This window comes from Crinia signifera, chromosome 1, assembly GCF_055691185.1.
Source record: "Crinia signifera chromosome 1, ASM5569118v1, whole genome shotgun sequence".
Lineage (NCBI taxonomy): Eukaryota > Metazoa > Chordata > Amphibia > Anura > Myobatrachidae > Crinia > Crinia signifera.
The window spans coordinates 393474083-393483148 of record NC_139217.1 but is presented as its reverse complement, the minus strand read 5'-3'; the positions used below and the strand labels follow the sequence as shown (position 1 = coordinate 393483148).

The following is a 9066-nucleotide window of genomic DNA, read 5'->3' as shown; positions in this document are numbered from 1 at the left end:
ATGTCGACCTTGTGCATGTCCACCATTTGGTCTCAACCTATTGACTGTCTACCTAGACAGTATATTTATCCACTGCATACCAAATTACTCTAGTACCAGCCTCTGTATGAGCCCGGTAGTGCAGATGATGCACCACCTTTGCCAAAGCTTGCATTTCAGAGTCATTGTTTATAGAGGCACAAGTTTAAACCAGTCGCTCGGAGGAAAGTTAGAGTTTGGTGCCCTCCTTTAAAAAAAGCAAACACAAATGTGGTGTGTGTGTGTGTGTTATACACACATATATAAACACACATGCCTTACAAAATCATATAGATAGCACTCTCAGCTTGCCTACATGGGCCAGAACCAGCAGTGAATTGGCAGGGCTCCAGCTCCACCCTGTGACAACAGTCAGTGCGTTAGGGTCAGCATATAGGCCCTTATTCTGATCGGTGCGGCCGGAGCCGCATATGCGGCTCCGACCGCACCAGACGAATCCCCGCCTTCCATACGGATCGCCACGGCCGTCCGTACGCGGCCATGTGGCGATCCGCATGATTGTGGACGGGGATACGCCTCCTCCATGGTGGGAGCAGCCCCTGCATTCGATGGTCGCCGAACATCGAATGCAGGGCCGCACGCTCCACCAGGTCCCGCAACACAAGACCACACGGACACTTGTCCGTGTGAAATCTTGTATGGGGGCGGGCAGCTGACATCCGGCGATGTCAGATGCCCGCCCTGTACCCACGCGTCATAGCCTCATTAGCATGCGTACGCCCGCGTTTGCATGGGAACGCCCATGAAACGCGGGGCGTATGCATATGCAAATGAGGCTTCGTAGCCCCTCACGCCCCTATCCACCCCCTTTGCGGCGGACAAAATACGTGTACGGCGATTTCGGCTGCACATGCGCAGAGTGCCCTCTGCACATGCGCAGACCGAAAACATCGGCGGAACGGCCGCAAGCGGCCGTTACCGCTTCAACCAGAATAAGGGTCATAGTATCAGTGTTCACCGGTGGGTTCCATCTCACAGTCCAGCTGCAGCAGGGCTTCTGGGATAGAGCCCATTAACTATGCAATAGAAGCAGGAGCACCAAAGATCTCCGTTGCAAGAGCAATGGTCACACTTAGATCCTACTGTGAGCGATAAATGTGCTGCTGTACATGCTGGGCCCCTTCAGAACTTAGAGCCCGGAGGCTGGTGACTCTATTTCCTCTGGGAGTTATGCCCCTGATTGGTTATCTGTCTACCACCTGCCAATTCAAAAACAACCACACTGACAGACACAACAGTACAATGAACTGGTCTCATGCATGAATGGTTTTTCACATAATAGCCCTTTATCACTATAACGTTCTGGTGGAAATTCCAAATCGAAACCCTTCTACTTATATGCAAAATATCACATGCATGCAATATTGAGGATTGTATTGGGAAGGATAGCAGACAGCTAGCAATTCTAAATTGATTTAACATAAAGCAAATAAAGTAAGAAAGCTGTGAAAAAGTTTTATAATGAGTTCAAAATATTTAGCAAACCAGAAACTCTGAGTATTGTGTATTGCGTACATAGAATAATGAATTTCTATTCAACTGATTACATAATAATTGACACCTAGTGCGCCAGATGTTTGTTTTTTTATTCCCTATTACCTATATTCGTCACTGTGTTGTTATCTAAGAGTCATGCTTATTGTCAGATTGGGGAACAGTTGGTAAAGACTCAAGAGAATATGAAGAGAAGATCATAAGAAAAACATTTCTGAATAAAATTACAAGAAGTTGCTATGTGAATGAATCTGCTTGTCTAGTCTATTACAGACAGATGATTTTATGAGACAATTAAAGATATCTTTCTGTATATGATATTTGATTAAATCAGTGCAGCGGGAAATACAGAATACAGAGTTATTCCTAAAAATATAACCGTATGCAGCCAAATTAACAAGAAAAAATGTACAGGAGATCTGGTTTAACAACATGGGGCCAAATGTAATAGGGTGTGAAAATCAGAAAGTGAGAGATTTGGGGAGAGGTTTCCCATTTTATTTAAAGCGGCAATCATTTACACAAAAAATGTTGATTTTGCCATGTGATTGATTGCCGCTTTAAGAAAATGGGAAAACGCTCCCCAAATCAATCACTTTCTTATTATCACACCCTATACATTTGGCCCATGATGTTTTTATGTACAAAACTTATTTACATATATTTAGAAAATGCTTAAATTAAAAAAAGAAATTTGAACATCCTTTAAAAGATTAAATTAAATGTAACTTCAGTATTACCATACCTCCCAACATGATCCTCTCCGGGAGGGACACAATGCTCTGCTCCTGGACTTCCCTCTTCATTTATGATTACCATCACCTGTGGTGACACACCTTTCTTATCAATGTAACCTGATCTCCACAGGTGATGGTAATACCATACCCCCCAACTGTACCGATTTTGCCCGTACAGTACCGGTTTTTAACGGTCTGTACCGGCAAAAAATAAAGTGTACCGATTTCCAGCGATCCATGCCCCGGCAGGTATTGTTCCCAGTGGTGCCGCGCATACGTCGCGTGGCTCCGGCACATCAGTCATTGCTGTCTGCCATGCCACCCCGCACTGTGGGAAATGGAGTCATGGTCACTGATGTCACTAAGCAAGCGGCTGTGCTTGAGTGACTGACGGGACTACATCTCCCAGGCACCAATGCAGTCACACTATTAGGCCGCGAGAGAGGTCCTTCCTGTGTCTGTGGGGAGTGGGTAGATGCTACTGCTCCTTGTGCTGGCGCTGCGGCTCCATACATCTGCCCCCACTTTATCTGCAGCTGGTGGGACGCGGCGGGATGCAGCAAGAGTGGAGCGCGGATCAGCGGCACACAGTGAGTGGGCATATATATATATATATACATATATGCTATGTGTTTATTTAAAAAATGCCCAGTTCACATTCGGAAAGGGAGTGGCCATGCCTACTTTACCATTGGCCACGCCCCCTTTCTGGATGTGTACCGAATTCTGCCCTTCAGATGTTGGAAGGTATGTAATACTACTACTGAATATTCAGTCTATAAAATGTATGTGCAAATGTTTGCTGTGGTTGTGTTATATATTCCTACAGCATTCACCACCGCAATGGAAGCTGTAACAATGTGCCACAGACACAGTGACCCTTTTCCTCAGTGTGATAGATCATACATAAAACAAATTGTTTTCCTTACTCTGTCAAGCATTCATTAGAGTCAGTAAGGATTATATATTAATGGCAGGATCTGTGAATTTGCAGTGCATTTAATCGTGTGCTTTTAGGCGTGCTCAGATGTGTGTCAACTACTCAATTTGGTTAATGCCTTTATGAAATTCTGTGCAAGTGTAAGGGAACTGTTTGTATTTTACATCAGTAACGGGGTGTAAAAATTGTTAAGTATTGTGTGACTTATGCTCCGTACACATGGGTGAGCGAACCTCCGTGCTGAATGATTCAGGGTCTCTGAAATCGCTCGGTACAGATCGCCCAGCACATAGCGATGCCCCAGCGATGTGTGCTGAGCAATCTGTCATGGACAGTGTTCTTTGGTGAGAGAACACTGGCGATGATTAGATTTATACTGCATGCAGGCGACAGTGATGCGCATGACCGCTTATCGATGTTGTCGGGGGACATACACACGGAGAGACACGTGCTTCATTTCTATCAATCTATTCAGTTCGCCCCATGTGTATGCCCCATCACTGTACATCTGCCTGATGTAACAACCTGTACTATAGGATGCTTGAGTCTCCCTTATTCAAAATGCTTGAGACCAGAAGTGTTTTGTATAGTGGATTTTTTTGTGTGTTGGAATCTTTGCATCCCATAATGAGATATCTCTGGGAATGGACCCAAGTCTAGACACATACCGTAATGCCTTTATGTTTCATATACACCGTACACACACAGGGACTGATTCAGTAGCGCCCGCTAAGAGGCAGACGTTTGCTGCTTAGCAAGCGGCTTAACACCGAACACATCCCCTCGCATGTACCTTTGGTGGCTGGTGTGGCTCCAAATGTTATGTAAAACTTGCTGTCCCATGTGTCTCTCTGTTTGTGTCACCCAGTGGATGAAGGTGACCTATGTAACATCATTAACTGTTTTGGTGTCAGACACTTGCATGAATGTGGGTTTATGTCACTTGAATGTCAGAGTTTTTCTTATTATAATATATTCAGCTTTGTCAAGGAAATGGTGAAGAAAAACCTCATGACTCTGGCTAGATGTGAGATACACCAAAAGCCATCATGTCCAGTAAGTCACATCAGTCCTCATGGATTACTAATGTAATGTCATGCTAAGTATAATTGGACACAAATGAGAAACTGGTCTCTTCAAAGGTACTTCAAAACTGTGAACTGTTAAACCCAATTACAGTTCATTCATAGGTCACACGTAGCAATTATTTTAAGATTCTCCTAATTTAGATTAAGAGAAAATGGACAAAAAATCTATGATATATGCAAAATCCGTCATAAAGGTGTGAGTCCATAGATAATTCATAAAGTCCATTACGCTTTAATTACTTTTTTCACATTATTAGTTTGAGCCGAGAGATACAGAGTTATTAATTACTTATGATGTTCTTCTAATTAAAAGGGTAAATATACCATTGTTAATAGTTTGATGTCCCCCCAATGTTATTTTTAAATGTATTACCAATTATTTATATAACACACTCATATTCATAGCTCTTTACAGAGACTTTGGGCCAAATGTAAAAAAAGGGGGGGGGTTGTTTCAAAAAGTGAGAGATTTTGGGAGAGTTTTCCTATTTTTTTTTGAAGGACCATTCAGTTACATACGCAAGATAAACAGATGGGATGTCACGTCAGAGGTCAGAAGACTTCCCCTCTTCCCCTACTCCTCCCAACTTAATGCCGAACCCCAATCCTCCCACTATAGTATAAAACTAACCCCCCCCCCCCTTTTTAATGGGCATACTTATGATCGGGATGCTGGCTGTCTAGATAACAACATGGGCATCTCCAGTGATGGCTGGATTCCATTGCCAGTATTGTGGCCACCCATCGGGATTCAAATTTATACGACCAGCATCCAGACCACAGGCATGCTAACTGCATAACCCCTACCGCATGTATACACAAATGTGTCAATTAACCTAGAACAGTGGTTTTCAACATTTTTCAACTTAAGACACAGTAAACAAGATTTGAAATTGCCAAGGCACTCCATCAATGCCCCACGGGGAAAATCACATTGGCCCCCACTGGAAAAAAATCACATATGTCCCCTATAGAACACAAAAAGAAAACACAATGACCCCCAGATGAACACAGTACAGGCTGTGCCAGGCTCATCCTCTTTGCATAACACAAGAGATGTTAGGCTAATGCCAACTGTTTTCATGAACGCCATACAAGTCACTGCTTAGTTATGTTATCCTATAATAGTATAAACTTCAGAAAATTTCTGCAAAAATGGTGTATGGGTCACCGAACAATACTCCTCAGGAACTTACTGCAAGAGCTGAACGTGATTATCTTAGAGGAGCACATAGACAGAGGTGTCATTATAGAAATAATCTAGTATTCTCATTGAACTCAGAAAACAGTGTTTCACTAACTAAAGGACTTATTGAGACTTGATAGCTACTCTGCAAAATTACAGAACCCTGCGATCAAATATCCACCACCCCACCAGAGCTAAAACCCGCCCTTTGCAAGTCTGCAAATGGATTGGTAAAATCACGCAGAACGATGGCTAGCTGCAGATCCATTCACAACTCACTCACCATCAAATTATTTTACCAGGCTGTGCAGCCTGTATGTAACCCAGGACATACTCTACCTGTGCAAGAGAAACTGGCTGATTAAGTCTAAAGCGGACGTCACACACCATCCCTGAAAATGCTTGGGCACACCTGCTTTTTCTCTGACAATCCCATATAATGGCTGGTTACCATCGCCGAATGCAGGCTTCATGTCAGTCAAACAGCGGCCAGTTTTCCACTGATTTTTTTGTCACTGGCATCACGCATGCATACTGTGATCCGTACGAATGTGCAGTGATCAGCAATCAGGTCTGAATAACCCCCTACATCAGACCTGGCCAGATTGTCATTCACGATCTACCTGTCGATCTTGGCGCTTCTGCCGGTAGATCACAAATTATTTCTGTAGTGGTAGCCTCTAATTACCTGCTGAAGCAAGCAGAGGCTTCAGCATTCCCAGGGATGCAGTGCACAGGTGACATCATCATGCACCTGCACACTGCATGTAAGGAGCTGGTCTGAATCAATTTGAGCCAGTCGGTGGTGGTGAGACTCAGTGCTGGCAGGAAGGCTCAGTGGCGGGAAGGCTCAGCAGCAGCGGCAACACTGAACCCTTCACACAGAGGGGAACATGACAGCCAAGTATCTATAAGACTTTATATGTGGAACATACTGCATGTTGGGGGGATGGGTTTCTCTGCAGGTTTCTTTCAAGGTGTACAGAGAACAAGGTGAACAAACATACCTTAAATACTTGTACTGCATGTGGGATGCGGTCCCGTTCCGGTAGCTGGCGCCGGGCGTGTGACGTAACGTCTGGCATGCCTTGCCACAGTTTTAGCATATCCTATTAGCAAAAACATGGCAATTCATGTTGGGACTTATAGTTTCTGAACATCTACAAAGATTTAGGTTAATGAGGGGTTTTTGTTCACTTGATAGAGGTGAACCAAAGAAAGAAAAAAGCTTTGTGGGCGCACTCTTATTGTATGTAAATATGATGTTAATTTAAAATTTAACTTTTATTATGATCCTTATAAAATAAAGTAACAAGAGCCGTTACAATGAATGGAAGGACAGAGAGAATAGTTAGAACAAAGTCTATAGTTAGATTTATATAAAATGTAGTGTGATAGCACTAGTAGCTTTTTCACACATTAATCTCCATTCAGCGCATTAGTTCCTTGATCATCATTGGTATGTATACACAATGTGATTATAGGCGAAATTGAATGGTTTGTATCCCTCAATTGGAAGGCTGGAATTGCCTTAGGGGGATATCGGTTGCCCCAGCGACAGGGTTTATTGGTATTTGTAGCTTAGATTGCTCATACAGTAGGCGTATCCAGTGCAATCTATTTGGGGAATATACTTGTCCAATTTTTGGATACCACACCAGTGATTCTTCAGGGGTCTCCCACCAAAATACTGAACTGGCCCTTCACTGCTTTGCTTCCAAGTTCGGGAAGTTTTGGGCAGTTCCAGTGAGGTATGGTGGTATAATTAGGACTAAATTCCCATTCAGCAATTGCCTGGTTAACTGCAATTAGAGCATTTATAGCCAATTTCATACCATATTGTTTACAAAGAGATCCACGGAGGTCAGTATTTGGCAAATGGCAACTGTATGTGGCAACAGAGATTTACCGTTTATTGGGAGCCGTGTGTACCTTTGGAAACATAATCGTAAATGAAGAAATAAGCAAAAGAGCAAAAATTTATGAAAGGGAATAAAGTGAGGAAATGAAAAAAATAAATGAAAAAAAATATATATTTATATATATAAAGTAAAATTATAGAGCGAGAAGTACAAGAAAAAAGAAGGAATTAGGTGGGGGGGGGGGGAGAAAGGGGGGGGGGAAGAAAAGAGCAGGGGATGGAGAAGGGGAGAGAAAAGGAATTGGGTGAGGAGCAGGGAGAGGTGAGTGGATATAGGAATTAAATTTTTGTTTTATGCAGGACTTGAATCACAATCTAGGTGGTATAGTCACAATTTAATGATCACCAGTATTAGGGCAGTGAGAAGAATATTATTAACCTGTATTCAGGTAATAGAGTATATCAGCCACTCAACAATATTATCCCCTGGCAAATAAAGTTATTCCATTTGGAGCTGCTGCTGCAGGAGAAACAAGCACTGTGACCCAACGTTATTATCAGTGGTGCATTGCAGTTATTGATGTTACAGGTTTAATGTCCTGGATATTTTAGCACTGAAATTGTGCTTTTGCTGCAGATCGGAGAAGAGCACTGTAACCCAGTGCTGTTGCCAGAGGTGCTGGCAGTACTTTTATTTTTTGTCCGACTAACAACTAAGCTAACGTACTAGAAGCATTGATACTGAATTAGTGCGTTAGTTAGATAGAAAAGGGGTGTCACTCTGCCGCTAAGTGCAGGCAGGGGACACCAGTACCTTGAACGCCGGGTCCTGGCGTTTGGATGTAGATGGACCTCAGGGGTCCGTGGTGAGGGGCTGGGGTGTCCAAAAACTGGTGGGGGAGCTGGTGGGCACTGGATCGCTGCTGCTGCTGTAGCTGGGGTCCGTTAGGAACACGTATTTCGCCGTTTTAGGCTTCTTCAATATGCGCTCTTACCATTAAAAGATTTAGGTTAGCCAGGTATTCACTAGTGTTTACAGTGCAGCATGCTAAAATGCCCATGGGGCAGTATAAAACAATATATAAAAATGGTAACATGTCAACTGTAGCAATATTATGGAATTCCGATTAAAATAATACCAAACACAGGCCATAAAATAGCTGTCTTTTTTTTTATAACGTTAGAAAAATAACAGTACTGTTATTGCAGAGGGTGACAGTGCATGAATTAATCTCTCTATAAACTGAAGACCGAACAGAAAAACAATTTTTCTTGACAATAAAAATCTATTCTTTGTCATTAACTTCATATCATGAGGTTGTTTTAAAGACGCTTTATTTGTTATTAATATAATGCGAGACTAATGTGTTTATTGCCCTGTCAGAGGGCTACAGATGTATACCACACGAGGAAAACAGATTGATTTGCAATATGAACTAGTCAGGCAAGCACTTAGTGCAAACTTCAGTTCTTTGTCTTTTGCGGAAATAAATCAATATGTGTAGCTGAAGCATAAAAATCCACAAAAATCTATAGAACGGAGCTTCTAAAGTAAAATATATGTATTTGTATTATGTTTCAGAACAAGACAATTACGACCTACTGAAGCACAGAATTATTAAGACCTAATGGCATGTCTAAAGTATTTGCCTCTCTTAAATTTCATGTTTTATCCATTTATTTTATTTAAAACCTACATTCAGTACAGTGCCTTGTATTCA

The 9066-nt window shown here is 42.4% G+C and overlaps 1 long non-coding RNA gene across 2 annotated transcripts in view; it reads left to right on the top strand.

Moving 5' to 3' along the window:
• Positions 1-2709: 2709 nt before the first annotated feature.
• LOC146031218 (uncharacterized) overlaps positions 2710-9066 on the top strand; it is a 292751-nt gene continuing 286394 nt past the window's right edge. For both annotated transcript variants that reach the window (XR_014456700.1, XR_014456694.1), the window contains exon 1: positions 2710-2860. This is a non-coding gene — a long non-coding RNA (uncharacterized LOC146031218). The remainder of the gene's footprint in view (positions 2861-9066) is intronic.